The sequence below is a fragment of the Mustela putorius genome, unplaced genomic scaffold (assembly GCF_011764305.1).
Source record: "Mustela putorius furo isolate JIRA1106 unplaced genomic scaffold, ASM1176430v1.1 tig00000382_pilon_pilon_pilon, whole genome shotgun sequence".
NCBI classification, from domain to species: Eukaryota; Metazoa; Chordata; class Mammalia; order Carnivora; family Mustelidae; genus Mustela; species Mustela putorius.
In genome coordinates this window covers 4,997,198-5,017,394 of record NW_025421367.1, presented here as the reverse complement: position 1 = coordinate 5,017,394, position 20,197 = coordinate 4,997,198, and the positions used below count along the sequence as shown (strand labels likewise).

The 20,197-nt window shown below is 35.7% G+C and overlaps 1 protein-coding gene across 12 annotated transcripts in view; it reads right to left on the bottom strand.

Moving 5' to 3' along the window:
• The window catches only part of MAPK10 (mitogen-activated protein kinase 10), a 588,472-nt gene that overhangs the window by 174,599 nt on the left and 393,676 nt on the right, over positions 1-20,197 (bottom strand). The window lies entirely within an intron of this gene.

Below are 20,197 nucleotides of genomic sequence, written 5' to 3'. Positions count from 1 at the left end.
TGTAATCATTTCTAGGTTTGTGTGTGTTTGTGTATGGATTACACATGCACTTTTCCAAATTGTTGCCAGAGAGAAAAGAAGATATTTTCCTCACTGATTCTACATTAACAAGATAACATTTGTAAAGCATACAGTGCCTTTTGCATAATAAGTGCTATATATGTGTTTCTTATATATACAGCTTGACAGATAAATAACATTTCACGTCATAGAGGTTAAATATATAGAGACTAAAGTCCCAAAGAGTAAAAATAACAATAGTACTACACACAAAAGCATTTTGATTTTTAGTAAGAATTCCTTATAATATGTGAAACCATTTTTAATATTAACCTCATTTCAAAAAATTTCAAATTCTCATCACAGGGACTCAATGAAAAATATACATATAGTTAGTTTCCACTGTATGTCAGATAGCTATATTGGAAAGTCATGTACAATACTAAAGGATTCAAAAACAAAAGGCCAAATTCAGTGCCTTTATAGAACTCCCATAAAATTAAAATATTGTACATATACATGTTTATTTTTAAATCCTCAGGGTTAAAATTTTGCCATTAAAGTAACTTTTTTAATTTTTCTAAGGATGGATGTTTAAAAATATATTTATTTTAACACAGATGGGCATAATAATATGCCTTAAGCAAGAAAAAAGAAATAAAGCCTTGGGCAATTAATTCAAAAGGCAAAATGAAATCTTAATTCCACTAAACAAGTAGCATTATTGCTTTAATCATGCATCCCCAGAATAACGAGGCCAAGGGGGGCTATTCATTAGGTGAAATGTCAACTTGAACACTGGAAGGGTGTTGAACTTACACAATCAACTTGGTCCCTTGAGTGATGTGGAAAAAAATCTAACAATATAATGAGAAGAATGAATTCAGAGGTCACTCTATCTTCCAGTCACTTAGCAACAGAATGGGAGTGAAGAGGGCAAGTGGGAAATGATGTCTAAAAATAATTAACCATAAACTCTGAAGTAGAGATAAGTAAAAGGGAGGATGAAAACGGAGGCAGCTTTCCACAGGGGTTCCAGCTAGCTCTTTTTGCAGGGACGGATTCATCGCCACACACACCCCCGAGACAAGGTGTACAGCCCTTCCTTTTCATCTACACCTCTCTCAGTCCCCTCCACATCCGTCTTCTTCCTGCTACCTGGAGTCTTTCTCATTGTCTCCCTCATGGTTTCTTTCCACCTCCTAGTTTGGGAGGCAGATCTATCCAACTAGCCCTTTCCTTCTGCAGACGTGACTACATGCTATCTTGCACAGTCAAGTCTTTTTAAAGTTTTAATTTAGCCAAAACTTCATCGAATGAAGAAATAAAAAGTGGATATTTGGGACATTGCCAACACTAACTCAGTACAATCCCAATGTTTCAAGCAGAAAGAATAGCCGTAAATTCACATAAAATTAAATGTTCCCTTATTCTTTCAGCCTAAGTACAGAAGATATTTTAAAAGAATATTTCTTGTAGAAATAATATGTCTAATATTTTAAGAAACATAGAAATGTGTCTTACTGTTTTGAGGTTGTTAAAAAAAACTGTAGCAATTTTAATCAAGTAACTAAACCTTTTTAGAGGAATATGATTTAATAACAACCAAATTAATAGATAATTTGAAGTTTTTTTCTTAATGTAATTAAGTATGTCATAGGAAAAAAGGTGTATTCTTTAAGTAGAATATTCATATTCTTATATTGAAATGGTTTTAAGTACCTGCCAATGTAAACCAAAGCAAATTATAGGTTATGGAACGGAGTAAGGAGAAGGAAACATCTATCAAAAACCATCTACAGATGAAGGGTTTTTTTAGTGTTTATAATTAATTGTTTTAGTATTTTCTTTTCCAGAAATATATATATATGAATTACAACATATTACCTAATCTTACAACATAAAACTGCATGTTTCTGCAAAGCTTATGTTTAGAAAATTTACCCATATCCAATCTAAGTAAATTATGATATACTGTGTTGCATTTAAAAGCCCACTTTAAAACATGCCCTACATAAATGTCAGTAATAAAACTACATGTAAAAAGATATATAAGCAGGGACCCCTGGGTGGCTCAGTGGGTTAAAGCCTCTGCCTTCAGCTTGGGTCACACTCTGGGGGTCCTGGGATCAAGCCCCACATTGGGCTCTCTGCTCGGTGGGGAGCCTGCTTCCTCCTCTCTCTCTGCCTGCCTCTCTGCCTACTTGTGATCTGTCTGTCAAATAAACAAATAAATAAATAATATTTAAACAAATCAAAAGTCATTTTAATATGGCCCATGATGAAATAAAATGTTGTGTCATATAAATTTAGTTTGGTTTAATTTCATCCATGACATTTCATGATTGGTTGAAATGTCACAACAACAAATACTAAGTTCAAGTAAAGCCATTAGAAGGCTAACCTGTATTTAGCCGTCACTTACTTATAAAAGCTACTCATGCCAAATGCTTCATTCACAGTAAAAACAAATAAAAGCTAACAGTATACTAGTCTCTGTGTTTTGAATTGAACCTCTGTTCAATTTTGACCTCTATTTTTTTTAACTGAACCATGTGAGAAATATAAAGCTATTAAAGGAGTAAAGGAGTAACATGATTTCAAAATAATGTAAGAATCATAAATCATGTCTGTCTTTTTTTTTGACAGTGGTAGAAGAGCCTTTACATTTTGATAAGTACACAGACTACAGGTAGGAAAGAAGGGCAGTGATGGATGCCATGAATGCCTTAAAAGGAAACATTTACTTTTCTCCTTTTATGTACATTTATTACATAATTAACTGGTTGGCATTTAGAAGGATACATATGAATATGTATACACACACACACACACAACTCCATTTGTGTTTAGAGTTAGAAAAGCTAGTTCAAAATTTTACAAGTATTTCTTAACAATAAACACAGTGTTTAAGGTTTCTTCTAGTGATATACTCAGTTTAATATATTTGTTGTGGTATTTGTATCTAGCATTTTGGCATTTGGATCAGGGCAAACGTCCCTTTTTGTTTATTTAATTAATTTCTGTCCTTATCTCTAGGCTCTCTATAAAATTTAAATATGGTCAGTAGATGCAATGGTGTCTTAAGTTGTCTCACAACATAGGAAATTTTGAAGGAATGACTTGAACATGCCTAAAGATTAACATGGTTTGTTTTTTTTGTTTGTTTGTTTTGTTTTGTTGTATCACTTTCCTCTCCAATGAACGTATTTAGGAAAGCTCTCCCTTTCCTCAAGTTGAAAGCAGACTTCTGCTAGCCCAGCTGGGACAAAGTCCACTTAGTGGAAAGGAACTGGGAAATGTCAATTAATTTCTACAGTCAGGCTTCAAACTCCAAGGAAAAATGTAGAAAAGTGAAAAATCCAGTTTGGAGCCAAACGGGGAAAATTGAAAAGTGTTTATGGGTCAGAATCAAACTAAACAGGAGGAGTACGAAGGTATAAATCCTAAGAAACTGCTATGAGAAAATGCCATTAAGCATGTCACTGGCTTTTACAGGTCAGTGGATTGAAAGGAAAAGCTCAAAGTGTAGGAGGAAAAAGCCATATTGGATGGCACAGTACAGAAATTGCAGTAACCAAGCATATTTATAAGGAATAAAACAGGCACATTTTTCATTTGCAGTGGATGCTGTGTCATTAACTCCAGATTCTCCCTTCAGGACTGAGTCACTCATTTCTCCAGGTGCTTGGAGTTTTGCTTGCCCACAGTACACAGCTGAGCCTCTTCCCACGAATGGCCCACTGTTAAAGGGAGCTTCTGTCCCCAAGGTTACAACCCTTTCCCAGTGAATGTGGAGTACCAACCCCTTAAACTCCCACACACACCTACCCTTTGTCTTAAGACATCTCTGTAGGGTCACTCCAACCTCACAGATAATATACCTGTGGGATTAGCTGAAGCCTCTGTTGCAAATGCATTACAGTCTGGCTTCACCTTCTGCCCAGGCTGATTTTCCTACCTCCTCTAGGTGTTTTTCTAAAAGCACTCCCCAAAGCATCACTCTGGCTCAGAACATGTTTCCCAGGGAATCCATCCTAGTGGGCTTCTGGGAAGCCCACTTTAAGATGCAATTGGGATTTAGATAATTTGGCTGGTAAGGACGATCCCATCACTAGTAATAAGACCTAGCATGTACTAGTGGAACAATTGCTATAACTTCCACAGGTGATGACCTGGAATGCGATGCACTAGCTGGTGCTTAGAAACCTGAAAGCCAGGAGACATATCATAACTGAGAATACTATGAATAAGGGCATGCCAAAGGGACATAAGAGCCAATGTGAAAGAGCCTCCAGTGACCAAATGTGGAACAATTTCAGCAACTACATAAATAATGTAGCACTTTGTTATAACCTAAAGTATAAAATAAATACACAAGTCCATATTGATATAAACAAACAAACAAATAAGTAAGTAAATAAATGACAAATCTCTCTACCAATGTGTTCCAAATAATTTATGTTGATATCCACCCCCTCCGGGAAGGGACACTTAAGTTCTACCTTACCATCTCACCCCCCAACCTCCTAGGGTAAGCTTCCTTAGTGGCTTATATCCAGAGTATAGAAATCTATATTTCGGGGTGCCTGGGTGGCTCAGTGGGTTAAAGCCTCTGCCTTCAACTCAGGTCATGATCTCAGGACCCTGGGATGGAGCCCCATATTGGGCTCTCTGCTCAGCAGGGAGCCTGCTCCCCCCACCCCGCCTACTTGTGATCTCTGTCAAATAAATAAATAAAATCTTTAAAAAATAAATCCATATTTCAATACATGAGCTCAATATTAATATGGCTATTCATATGTTGAAAATTTTTTATTCATTATTCAATGAAAAAGTATTTATTGGGTATTATTTATGTGCCTACCCTTGTGTAGGGCCCTGAGGATGAGCAATTGATCAAGTCTACCATGAATGTACACTTTGTGAAGCTCTAGGCCTAATGCAAGCCAAACTACAAGACTCTATATGATTGATGAAACTACTTTTAAGGAAAAATAGTAACAAAATTTTCTGGCTGTAGCACCCTCTGTAGTCAACTTCTTATCAGTTTTTAGTTGCTAAATTCTGTATGTTGAAGAGTAGCTCTACTTCAGTAAGATTTAGTTTGCCACTGATTCCTCATGACAAGAAATGAAAAGACAAAATACACCAACATATGAGTTTATTTTTACTCTATTTACAATCAATTCCCATATTTTTCATGTGTCATTCCAAAGAGAAAAAATGTGTTTGGTGGGAAAGAAAAATATCTACTGCTCTTACAAAAAATATCTACTGTTCTTAGAAGACGGAAGGCAGCTTCCAGGTTTAATAAGCTTAACTACAGCATTAAAGCCATTAAAAGGGTGAGTTGATAAGGAAAACACAGCATTCAAACACCAAGCTTTAACCAAACAAGGTATGGGTCTTTCTTTGATGCCTAAACAAAAACTACAACTTCATAATAAGGTACAGCTTACACCTATAGCATTAGCAAACCATTAAGAAAAAACTTTTCACACTATGAGGAATCCCAAAATAGGTGGGACTCAGGATCTACCCTTTTCCAACTGCAGTGCATGGAGAAAAGCTATTTCTTTTCTTTGATTCTTATTAGAGAGAATGTGGCCAAAAACCTAAGCACAGTTGATCTGATGTGACTCTCCAAGATTTCTCCTGAGGAAGTAATTCAAAGCTCTAGATCGGCCGGAGAACAGTGCTTGGCAGCAATGAATAATGGGAGAAGGCAGTGGTGGCAGGTATCCAGAAGCACCAGAGTCCAGAATCGTTCCTTTCTTTAGGCTCCTCCCTATGCCTTCTCACCCTTAGCTCTGGACTGGTCTTACAGCCATCCAGAAGATCTGTGAGCCCTTTTACTAAATTCCTTTCTGCTTAACCTACTAAAAGCAAGAAAAAGAGATCTTTGCAGAGTAGAGATTTCACAGAACAAAAACCATGCCATGGGTGGCTCCGTGGGTTAAAGCCTCTGTCTTCGGCTCAGGTCATGATCTCAGGGTCCTGGGATGGAGCCCCACATAGGGCTCTCTGCTTGATGGGGAGCCTGCTTCCCCTCCTCTCTCTCTGCCTGCTGCTCTGCCTACTTGTGATCTCTTTCTCTGTCAAATAAATAAAATCTTAAAAGAAAAAAACAAACACATAGTACCTAGAAAAGGTCCACTTAGAACCCATACAGAAACTTTCCTCAGTTAATTGTTACAGATTAGCACTAGTTTCTTAGTGGGCAAAAACTGAAAATTACCACTGGAACCCATTACTCCCTTATTATTCAACTGTATGTTGATCTCTTAGGGAAACTGGTTTGACATTTTCAAGGAATTCTGTCATCTTCATAACATTCTGAGTTAAAGAAAACTTTAAGGTTTTCTTTTTTAAATGTAGATATCTAGACTGGATAATTAAGACCAATCTTATGTTATTTAGATGGATAAACCTAAAAAAGTACAGGAGAGGATACTCTTTACCTCCCCTGAGAAGATTTTATATTCAATATAGTTAGCCCTGGTGCTAAGGGCTATTAGACTAAGCTACAAATACATAGAAATGTTCAGCAGCAAAGTGCAAACAGAGTAAAACTGTCCCAGAAATGCATTTTATTGCATATCCAGTAGTTAAAGACAACATTAGCCTGACTGGCCAAGCATTTCTAACATATTCCCAGCCTCTTTATTTAAGCCACTATTAATGTCTTTTCAGTTTTGCTTTCTGTTTGTTAAAATCTTTGTGTCAATAAATTCATTTTGGAAAATAAAATATATTTCCAGCTAAGTTTAAAATAACCTCTACTAACATAAACATTATTTTGATTTTGAAATACTTTAAAAATAAAATGGCTTAGGGGCAACTGAATGGCTCAGTTTTGGTTAAGTGTCTGCCTTTGGCTCAGGCCATGATCTTGGGCTCCCTTCTCAGTGGGGAGTCTGCTTGTCCTGCTCCCTCTTCCCCTCCCCACCCATGCTGTCTCTCTTTCTGCAGGAGAGCAGACAAGTCCTAAGCAGGTCCAAAAATGGGTTGAGAAAACAGGTAAAGAAGACTGAGTTTGTATTTTATTGTGGTTAGTGGTGGGGCTGGGATGAGGGTTTCTGTGTACATGGCTCAGGGCATGTCTCTCTTTCTCTCTCAAATAAATAAATAGAATCTTAATAAAATAAAATAACTAGATTATTTCCAAATGCAGGGAAAACATATAAGCCAACACAATTTTTTAAGCAAACCAATTGTATAGATTTCACATCATTGACTAATCCTAAGCAATTTCTATTAATGGAATAGTTACATTGATATTACATGTTATTTTATTGTAGATCTAGGCAATTATTTGAGGTCAGCAGTACATACACCTGGTATTTGTAGATATGTACAGTTCCTTATGTGTTACTAAACTAGATATGTTGGTCCATAGGCCCACCATCTAAGAAGCTACGTTTTATACCTTTTGATCCATACCCCACTCCAACACAACTGATTAGACTGGGCTAACCTAGGACAGAAAGCTATAATCTCTGTGATCTGGCCCAAAATTGTGATCCAGGACATCCTTGTATTTTTCTTGGAAATTTCAAATTAAAAAACTAAGAGACTATAAATTAAGTGAAGGAATAAATTGTGTTTTAAAATGAGACTGTGGAGGTACAAGAAGAAAGCCATGATGAGCACATGTTACTATAATGATACATTTTAGTCATTACTAAAATGTAATAAACGCTAACACTTTTTAAGCACTTACCTATGTGCCCAGGATTATGCTCAATGCTTTACATACATTATCTCATTTAATCTCACAATAACCTTATGAGATAGATACTACTCTTGTTAGTCACATTTTCTAGGTTAAAAAAATTGAGTTACAGAGGAGGTAAGTAACTTGCCCAAAGTCACATATTTACATAAAACTAGAATTCACCCTTCACAATCTGAATCCATACTCCTTATTCTTATCCCCTCCCTCACAGTATTTCCAGTAATATGAAAAAAAAAAAGGAAACTAAGAGAAAGAAGAAGATAATGTAGTTCCCTGAAAAAGAAAGAGAATCTAAAATAAGAATCTTACCTATCTAGTTCCCTAGAAAACTGACTATAATATACATACTGTCATTGGGCTCATATGAAATTTCTATATCCTTAAAATCAAATGTATCAAATAAACATAAATAATATGCATACTTCTATAAGCTTAACAAATTGCTTTGCGTATTATTCCTTCTAGAGATTCCAGTGGATTTCTGTTTCTAATTACTTATCTTAATATATTTAAATTTAAACAAACAACATGGTACTCTGTTCAAGGAACACCAAAATTCTGAAACTGAAATTAGGCTTATAACTTAGCAAAATTATAATTAACTTTTTAATTATCAAAAAGTTAAAAAGTACTTCTTGTCAAGGAACTCAACTACAAATGTTTCTTCAGTAGCTAGTATTACATTGCTCAGAGGGTATAGCAATGAACCAAACAAAAAATTTTTTCTTTCCTTCACTGAATTTACATTCTATCCATTCAGATAATTTTAAAAACAAGTTAAGTGTTGTATAGTGGAAGATCCATGCCAATGGTCAACTTCTGGAAGAATGATACCAAACCACAACTTAAAACTGCAAGGCAAGGGGTGCCTGGGTGGTTCAATCTGTTAAGCTTCTGCCTTCACCTGGGGTCATGATCCCAAGGTCCTGAGATAGAGCCCTGTATTGGGCTCCCTGCTCAGTGGGGAGTCTCCTTCTCCCTCTCCCTCTGCCTGCCCCTCTGCCTACTTATGGTCTCTCTCTCTCTGTGTCAAATAAATAAATAAAATCTTAAAAAAAAAAAAAAAAAACTACAAGGCCAGAGCTGACCAAGCTCAACCCACATAACTGAAATTGAAAAAGAGACCACTTTAATGAGATTTCTCATTAAATGGGCCTAGAGGTTCAGTTTTACATTGGATCTTTTTAAATAACTATTTACATATTGTGGCCATATATAAATCATGAATTGTAATGACTGTCCAAATGAGAAGTTTATTTACTCATGCCTATTCTAGTTGACTGACTTCCTACATGAATTCTGTATGATAACAAAATAAAATTCAGACAGAATTCACAAGTTTGAACTGGACTCATAAAATGGTAATCGAAGTCTGCAAGGCCAATAATTGACTTAGTTAATCAGTATTACAGTAAATCTTTACATCAAATTATGTAATTTGAGAATTTAAAAAGAAAGCAAGAAAGGTTTTCTCAGGCATGGTTTTTAACACATATAAAAGGATCATTTACATAAAATAATATCCCCAACATTTCCTATCAACAGACATATTTTAAACACCAAAATAGGCCTCTCAGAAATATACATGCAGCTCTTTCCCACCCTCTTGTAATATAGAGTCAGATACCATTTTTGTTGTTTGATAGCTGACAGCTTTCTCGCTTTCCCTTTGCCCCTTCCCTTCTGCCCCACACCTGACTGGGGAAGCTGGTTAGAAAGCTCAGATGCTCCCTCTTTTGGTGACATAAAGAAGTTCAAAACCTCTAAGCTGTGAGCCATGTACACAGGAATGCTCATCCAAGCCCCACCACTAACCACAATAAAACACCAACCCAGTCTTCTTCCCTGTTTTCTCAACCCATTTTTGGACCTGCTTAGGAACTTGTCTGCTTTCCCCCCCAGAAAGTCTCATCACATGAATAACTAGCCTTGTCGTACTCTCTTGGTGCATGTATAGTATCAACAGTACCAATATATGAAGTAAAATTTGGGTGGGATACCCATCTCTCCTCTGTAGGGTGACCATAACAATTGGCACAGTAGGCATGTCTAGATGATAACCTACACTGCTGGGTGTCTTTCTTCTCTTGCTTTGGCTTGCTGACTGACTCTTCTGCCTGTTAGAGAGCATGCACTTTGAGCTTCTGCCTGCTGACCTACTTGTGATTTGAGCTGTGCTATTTTGTGCTACATTTGCTGAGTTCTACTAAGCTTCTGTTAGAATTTAACTGACCTATGTTGGAAGTTTCATTATTTGGGATCTAGGGACTGGAGTATGTGGTTGGGGTCTTCCTTAAAGTGGCCCTGGGTCATGTGTCTTGGCCAAGACTTATCTGTGTGTCTCAGATTAAATCATGTGTCTTGATTCCAAAATATACCACCACTGTTGCTAGGCTCAGGATGTATGTTTTAACCAGGAGTTGCCCTTTCTTTAGAGGGTTCAGGACAAAGACTGATATCCTGTGTAACATATAGGTCCATTGGGTGGTGGTCTGTGTGGACCTGCTTAGGAATATGCTGTCCTCTCCCCAGAAAACCTCACTATATGAGTATTAAGTCTTCTCATACATTCTTGGAGCATGATAGCATCACTAGTCTCAGCATCTGAACCAAATTTTAAGTAGGGATCCATTCTTACTCTGTAAAGTGAGCATAACACCCCTCCATATTAAAGACTTAAATATGGCACAAGTTTGTCGTCGTTTGGTCTTGTTTGATCTATGGCTTACTTGCCATTCTATAATATCCCAAATTTCCTATGTAGGAATTAGATCCCTACCTCAATTCTAACGATCCAAGAGGATGAACAAATAAAAATTTCCCAAAGTTTTCATATAATAATCATTTATTTAATATATACAACAGGCCTAGAAGTCTGCTACACACTAAGGCTATAATGGAAATTTCAGTCTAATGTTAAGTACAGACATTAATCAATATCATTTCAATTAATGTCAATTTTTCAACTGTGACATCTTCCAGGGAAGAAAAGTATATGATTCTATGCTGCCTTATTATTATTATAATAGGGTCAATCCTGGTCAGTTAAAAATATTAAAGAAGTAATATATGGGCTGAAACCTGAAGAATAAGTAGAAGCGAGATAGATAAGAGAAGTGCAAAGAATTTCAGACAGAAGGACTGACGTGGGCAAAACACAATAGAACTTGGAGAAACATAAGTGACTGAACAGTATCAGGATAAGCATGATATGATCAGATTTGTGTTTTAAAATGATCACTCCGGGTCACTGTAATGAAAGATTTGAAGGAGATAGAGTGGTTGAAGATCAAATATCAGTAACCCAATATTGGCACAATTGATTTAAATTAAGAACATACGACACTAATGAATCATTGAACACTACATCAAAAACTAATGATGTATTGATTATTACCACCTGGGTGGCTCAGTGGGTTAAGCCTCTGCCTTCGGCTCAGGTCATGATCCCAGGGTCCTGGGATCGAGCTCTGCATCGGGCTTTCTGCTCGGCGGGGAGCCTGCTTCCCCCTCCCACCCTCTGCCTGCCTCTCTGCCTACTTGTGATCTCTCTGTGTATCAAATAAATAAATAAAATATTTTTAAAAAATTGATACACTATACAGCAGCTAATTGAACATAATAAAATAAATAAATAAATAAATAAAAATAATATTACACTGTAAAAAAATAATTTAAAAAATTAAGAACATATGCATTTCTTCCTTCTTTACTTCCCACATTTAGGAAAACAAAATCACTGCATAGGACTATATATACCTCAGTTTGTATTTTCTCCCAAGTTTGAGAAATAAAGTCAGAGAACCTCATATTTTAAATTGAAATTAAATAAAAATTACCAAAAATGAATGAGAGTCACCATATGTAGAAATAACATCTTGGATACAATTTCTCTATTGCAATGAAAATCAACCCTCCTTTATTTTGCAATAATTTAAAATTTATAGACATAAATATTTAGTTGACCCAAAGAAACCTTGAAGTTAACTGCTCTCAATTAGTGTGTAAATTCAACTGCTAAAGCACATTAATACCCTAAGGGAAACAAAAAGTTTTAATACCACCTGAGAATCTAAATAGTTTAATACATTTGGGTTTTGTGTAGTAAAGAGTTAATAGCAGACCAGAGACTGCTATCCTTAAAAAGTCCTGCTTGAAAAAAAGCCATTGGCTAAAATATGGAAACTTGGATTGGAGGGAATATTTCCAGATGACACTATATTCTTTGTGCCCACTGATACAAGCTTCATTGTTAAATTTCTCTCCTATACATTCTCTGTAAATATAGCCATGGATATATACCCTGATATATATATAGATATAAATATAGCTATAGATAAGATATAGACATACATAAGCATTGAATTTTAAAAGAGAGAGAATAGAAACAGAGGCTTCCATCAGTAGATTTCTCTGAGAGTAGATCAAGAAGAAACTTTTAATTATGTCAACATATAGAGTAATTTAAGTGGTACATGTATCACACTAATTAAATATGAACTTTCATTTTTAAAAAGTTAAAAATATTTTTCATTACATAGGGATTTCCAGCTTTCAACATGTGCTCACATACTTCTCAATGAGGTAAGGTTGGCAGGCATGATTTTAGAAAAAAAGGAATCTGTTAGAAATTCACAAGATAAGTAAAAAACAAGTTTCTGTTTTATCACTTGGGTGTCTAAATATCCAATACTTATTTCCCATTTAAAACCAGACTTTACCAGACTTTTGGTAAGCAGCTACATTTCAAGATCATAAAGCAGCTTATAATTGTTATGTGCCAAATATAAAGGAAAGAAATGCAATTAAATAATTTTAAAATGGAAGCAAAACTTGGCATATTATTAGTGACAGGTTAAAAGATCATTGTTTAATGGCCATCATTAAAATATATTATGCCTAAGAGGTTTTTTTTTATTTTATTTTTTCAGTATTCCAAGATTCAGTGTTTATTCACCACACTCAGTCCTCCATGTAATAATACATGCCCTTCTTAATACACACCATCAGTCATGCCAAAGTTTTAAGATTACTTTGAAATTATTTTATAGAACACAAGCTAGGGTAGTAAACAGCATCAAATCTTAAATATATTTTCCTCAAAAATTTTAATTCAACACTATTAATTGTATATAACTGTTTTAGTTTTGAATAGGCTACCCAACAACGTAAGAATCTAGGAAGAAACCATCATTTTAACTTCTCTTTGAGAGTTTCAAAAATAATTCCAGAAAATATGAAATGACAGATATGTCTGGAACTTAATTTTCTGTTCCATGTTAGGACAACATGCTAAAGAATTCTGTGCTCTCTATTATAAGTGTGACTGAAGACTATTTCCACAGTGAAAATAAATTTCTTAAGAGTCTGATATGGTTGTCCCTAAATATTTACTAATGCCATTTCAAATTATTATAAGTTTCGCACATGAGAAATGTTTACTCCCAAGGCACTGTAAATCCAATTTACCTGGCTTCACTTGGAAGTGTGTTTTTAATGGATTTGGTGAATTGCTTTCTCTGATTTTTGAAAAAAAGTTTTATGTTTAAAGTAACACATTGTGTATGTCACAGTCTTGTCAGTCATGAAAACAAGACCCCCAATAAACCAGAAATGAAAAGGCAGCTTTCTCACATTGATCCCCACATATTTGTTCTCCTGGGGGTATAAAAAAATTTAAATATCTACTTTGCCTAATATTAAAACTTTGAAAAAAAAACATACAGATAGTATTACTCTCAGGTCTTTAGAATATTTTCTCATCTGTCAGCAAAATCAGTTACAAGATAGAATCTTTTCTAAAATACATTTAGACCAGCCTTGGGTATTATGTATATATAATAACTAACTAAATATCTTCACAGATTCTCAAAGAATGGTATTATTGCACAGGAAAAACAAACAAACAAAATATAAAACAATATTAATTTAGGTATGCCCACCTTATATATAATCGAGTTTCTCTGTCCTACCTGATCTGACCACTGTCTGCCTCTCTAGCCTTACCTCTTTCCTGTTCTGATCTTCTTCCTATCCTTACCTTACTTTGTTTTAACAACCCTAAATTGCTTAAGATATCCCATGTTTTCTTTCTTTCCCTGTCCTTGAGCAATTTCCTCACCCTGAAATCCTTCTCCCATATATTTCTAATTTTTAACTTATTTTTATATTTAATATCCAGTTAAGATAAAAATTCATCTTAGAATTCTTGTCAGACCACTCCTGCCAGATTCAGACTGGGAAAACTGACACTCCAGAATGGTCCTAAGATACCATACATACATTTCTATCACCCTATCTGCCTTACAATTATAAATGTCTTTTACCCACTATACAATAAAGTTCTTGAGGAAGGAAGGAAGACATTTTATTCATGTTTGCATCCTTAGCACCTTAGCACCTTACACAGTACAGTTCTATGATTGGTATTCTTTTGATATTTTATTTATTTATTTGTCAGAGAGAGAGAGAGCACACGATCACAAGCAGGGAGAACAGCAGGCAGAGGAAGAAGCAGGCAGAGGAAGAAGTCTCCCCACTGAGCAGGGAGCCCAATGCAGGACTTGATACCCGGACAGTGAGATTATGACCTGAGCCAAAAGCAAAGAACACATAACCCACTTAACCCAGGCATCACAGTGATTGGCATTCAATAAATATTTGTTGAATGAATGATGACAGACTCCCAGGTAAGGCACAGTTTAAGTCAATCTAGCTTTTTGTCTTGATATGAGTCCTTCATGAGCAACAATGAGTACAGAATTTAGTTGAAGTCCATGTTGCAATTACAGTCCTTTTTATTAGGAAACAAGGGGCGCCTTGGTGGCTCAGTCATTAAGCGTTAAATTTTGGCGAGTTTAAACATAAAGATCCTGGGTGCCTGGGTGGCTCACTGGGTTAATCCTCTGCCTTCGGCTCAGGTCATGATCTCAGAGTCCCGCATCGGGCTCTCTGCTTGGCAGGGAACCTGCTTCCTCCTCTCTCTCTCTGCCTGCCTCTCTGCCTACTTGTGATCTCTGTCTGTCAAATAAATAAATAAAATCTTAAAAAAAAAAAAACCATAAAGATCCTAATTAAATCCCAATGGAAAAAGAAAAGTTGCATTTCATGTCAAGTTTAATTTCTTCATATCTACTGCCCACACCGCAATCCCAAACACACCAATTATGCACCACTAAAATATGTTTAATGAGCTGAGATTTGGTTATAATAAAATACAAGATAACCATTATGAAAGACCATATGGAGTTCCAACAATGGTGGTGGAATAGGAGGATGCCAGGCTTGCCTTGTCCCATGAACACAACTAGATAACTAACAAATCATCCCAACTACCCCAGAAATCAACCTGAAGACTGATAAAACAGACTCTAAAACTGAAGGGAGAGAAGAGGCCCTATTAAAGAAAATAGGATGTAGGGAGATATAGTTCAGGGAAGAAACAGATTTAAGCTGCTGCAGAGAGGAAAGAGGCATGGTTGTAGAGAAGAGTGAGAGAGAGAGAGAGAGAGCAGTACAGTACACAGGGGAATGCACAAGGGGAACCTTTCTCCAAAGTAACTAGCTTGAAAAACAATAAAGACTAAAGTTCAAGAATCCTTGCAAACAGTGGGGCTTATGGTCTAGAGTTTTGAAGGTCAGTGGGTGTGGCTAAGATAGAGCCCAGAGGACTCTGTGCTGCTCTTGGAGAGAAGACAAGCAAACAACCCAGAAGCAGACAGCATGAAAACAGCAATCTGAAGAGTTGCCTGGAGCACACAGTGGGTGAGATTATTCACTCATCCTGGAACATGTCTGTGAAAGGTAGTGTTCACAAAGACACCTCTCTGGGAACAAATGAGCTGACTAGCACCATTTTACTCCCTAACCCCTCGGCATAAACACAGCCTGCTGTGGGAAGCAGTGGTGGGACACTGGCTGCCTAACTTGCATATACCAGGCTCCACCCCACTGCACTCCAGTGGAACTCTCCTTCTCAGTCACATTTGCCTCTGTACCAGTATGGTGGAACTTTCCCCCAGAAGACCAGCACAAACACTTACCCAAACCATATGTCCTGACCAAAGAGTTTTACAGGGCCTCAGTTCTGGTGGAGGTGATGACAGGTCTCATTAAGCACACCAGAGCATATCTAGTTACAATTTGCCACATTTAGGCCAGAGACCAAACACTGCTCACAGCAGGCAAGAAGAGCCTCTGTAGACAACTGGCCTGAAGGATACAGCAGTCAGAACACAAAAGCAGAATGCATGCAGCACACACTAGAGACACTTCCTGATGTGCCAGGCCAAGATCACTACATGATCTCTTTTTCATAAGGACATTACATTTGGGAGCAGGAGACATAACTAGCTTTTTAACAGAGGAGAAGGCAGAGACTTAGACAAAAAGCCAAAACAGAGGAATTTATCTCAAATGAAAGAACACGATAAGGCCATAGCCAGAGATCTAGGTGAAACAGATATAAGAAACATGCCTGATGGAGAATTTAAAGCAATGATCATAAGGATATTCACTGGGCTTTAGAAAAGAATAGAAAACAATCAATAAGACCTTTACCACAGAGATAAAAAAGTTAAAAAAGAATCAGAGATGAAGAGTACAATAAATGAGATTAGAAACATAATTGATACAATGAACACAAGGCTGGAATAATCAGAGGAAAAAATTAATGACCTAGAAGACAAAGTAATGGGAAATAATGAAGCTGAACAAATGAGAGAAAGAACTATGCAAAATAGAAATAGACTTAGGGAACACCAAGACTTCATTAAACATAATAACATTAGTATTATAGAAGTCCCAGAAGGAGAGAGAGAGAGAGAAAGGAGTAGAGAATTTATCTGAAAAAATAATAGCTGAAAACTTTCCTAATCTGGGGACGGAAACAAACATCCAGATCCAGGAGGCACAGAGAACTCCTATCACAATCAACAAAAGCAGGCTCACACCAAGACATATTGCAATTAAATTTGCAAATACAATGACAATGAAATAAATCTTAAAAGCAACAAAACAAAAGAAGTTATTAACTTATGAGGGAAAATCCATAAGGCTAGCTGGAGATTTTTCACCAGAATCTTGGCAAGCCAGAAGGGAGTGGCATGATATATTCCAAAGGCTAAAAGGAAAAATTCTATAGCCAAGAATACTCTATCCAGCAAGGTTGTCATTCAGACTAGGAGATATTTAAAAAAATTTCCCAGACAAAAAACAAACAAACAAAAACTAAAGAAGTCTGTAGCTACTAAACCAGCCCCGCAAAATATTAGAGGGGACTCTTTGAGTAGGAAGGAGAAACCACAGTACAAACACAAAAAAACACAAAAGTAGTAAATTGAATATCTCATCATGAATCTTCTGTCCTAGAAGAGAACAAAGGTAGTAACTTCTTTGACATCAGCCACAGCAACTTCTTTTAGAAATGTCTGCTGAGACAAGTAAAACAAAATAAAAATTTAACCATTAGAAATAAATCAAAATAAAAACCTCATACATAGCAAAGGAAACAATCAACAAACTTACAGAATGTGAGAAGATATTTGCAAATGACATATCTGATATAGGGTCAGTATCCAAAATAAATAAAGAACTTATAAAATCCAACACCCCAAAAATGAATAATCCAATTAAAAAATGGGCAGAAGACATGAATAGACACTTTTCCAAAGAAGACACACAGATAGCCAACAGATACATGAAAAGATGCTCAACATCACATATCATCAGGGGAATGCAAATCAAAACTACAATGAGAGGGGTGCCTGGGTGGCTCAGTGGGTTAAAGCCTCTGTCTTCAGCTCAGGTCATGATCCCAGGGTCCTAGGATCAAGCCCCGCATCGGGCTCTCTGCTCAGCAGCGAACCTGCTCCCTTCCTCTCTCTCTGCCTACCTCTCTGCCTAGTTGTGATCTCTGTCTGTCAAATAAATAAGTAAAATCTTAAAAAAAAAAAAAAACTACAATGAGATGTCACCTCACACCTGTCAGAATAGCTAATATCAAAAACACTATAAATAAAAAGTTTGACAAGGACATGAAGGAAAGGGAACCCTCTTGTACTGTTGGTGGGAATGCAATTAATGTAGCCACTTTGGACAACAGCATGGACATTCCTCACAAAGTGAAAAATAGAACTCTTCATTGATTCAGCACTACTAGGTATTTATTCAAAGAGTATAAAAATACTAAATTCAAATGAATATAAAGACTACTATGTTTATAATAGCATTATCTATAACAGCTAAATAATATACAAATAATATACAGGATACCTAGGGTGCTGGAGTGTCCACTGATTGATATATTATTCAGCCGTAAAACATAATGAAATCTTGACATTTGCCAAATGGGCATAGCTAGAATATTATGTTAAGTGAAATAAGTCAATCTGAGCAACAAACAGCATATGATTTCACTCATATGTGGAATTTAAGAAACAAAACTAATAATGATTATGGGTGGAAAAAGAAAGAGCTAAACCAAGAAACAGACTTAACAATAGAGAACAAACTGAGGGGGGGTGGGTAGGGGGTTGGGTTAAATAGTGATGGGGAATAAAGAATGCACTTGTGATTCATACATTTTGATTGGTTATAAAATATATTCCCTATTGAATATTGTTTCTTTTTTAAGGTTAATAATTTCATTTTTAAATAGGATATTGAGCATGTGAATTCTCAGTATATAAATTATCATATGAGTTTAAATTATACAACTATCAGAAAATAGCACATTACATACAGATTTGGCATATCTTTTCCAAAGAAATGGTCAAAAATAATGAAAATACCTATAAATCACCATTTGCTACTAATTTTTACAATTGACTAACTCTACTAATTTAATCTCAGAAATACACTTTGTGAACATTCTGTTTGCATATAAATGAGGAACTATGAAGACTAATGAAATTATTGATTTATATCACTCATCAGCTTAATACTTAAATATACCAAAATTAGTGTTACTCTTGTACTAAGAAAATTGTTCTTATTCAAGTTCAGCTTGCCAATTTCCTTATTAAATTACTTCTTTAAAATCATCCTTGACTTACTCACCTTTATTTTAATGCAACTTAAATTTCAGCAGAATATTACTACTTCAATTACTTTAATCCCAAAATATTGAATAACATCTAGTCAACATTTTTATCAGTTCTTGTTTTCATTTTTAATGATAAAGTCTCTGTACTTTCAAATACTTGCACAGTCTAATTTCTGCTTTATTGATCACCTCTTTTTATCTGCTCAGATAGGAATGGCAATTTAACAACCCTAGGAAAAGTTTGCAGAAATCTAGAGATGGGGTAACTAAAAAAGGCACACAGAAGCAATAACAAAGTTTTAGTTCCACTTAACATTTCACCGAAAAATATAAATTGATAAGATTTAGAATTTTCACCCAAGACCAATATTAATAAGAAACTCAAAATGCAAGAGGGGAGATTTTTAATAGCCTAATGAATTATCCTGGTTTAAAAATGTTTTCTATAGCTTATCCCATAATTACACTATAGATATTTACAATATGTACTGTATTACTGCCCTTAAGGAGCTTGTTACCAATTGTGTGAAGCAAAATTGCCAGACAAAATATAGGCAACATTTGGGAAATAATTATACTGAAAAGTTATTTGTTGTTTATTTGATTCTCACATTTTACTGGGTATCCTGTATTTTTTCCAAAATATTTTATTTATTTACTTAAGAGAGAGAGAAAGACAGCTCAGAGTAAGAGCAAGAAGCAGACTACCTGCTGAGCATAGAGCGAGATGCAGAGCTTGATCCCAAGACCCTGACACCATGACCTGAGCCAAAGGCAGACGCTTAAATGACTGAGCACCCTAGGTATCCTGTATATTATTTGTTAAATCTGGGAATTTATGTAGAAGCATAATTTCAGGAATAACAATTTATTTTTCTATTACATTTGGATTGAAGAAACTCTTAATCTCTAAATGTTGCAAAAATATGTGTTCTTAGGACCGGATACATAATCTGCAGGATCCCTCTTTTTCAACAATTATTATTTCAAGATAGCAATAATAGAGCATTAAGCCAAGTGTCCCTGAAGCCATTCCCCTTCTTAGATCCTCAGACATTAGGATATATATAAATCAAGAGTCCTTACATTACAGAGAAACACAGATTGGTTTATTTTTAACTGGGACACCAAGTGTCTATAAAAAATGACACAGTAAATATTTTAGGCTTGAGGGCTATACAGTTTCTGTCACAATATTAACTATGCCATACATAAACAGATGAGCATGGGTTGTGTTTCAATAAAACTTGATTTACAAAAAAGGCTAGTGGACCAAAATTACTTATACTTTATACCTTATACCTTATAGTTTGCTTATACCTTACTTATACCTTATAGTTTGACCCCTGGACAACACCACAAACATAAGCAAATTTGGGGCTCTTGGGTGGCTCAGTCAATAGAGCATCTGA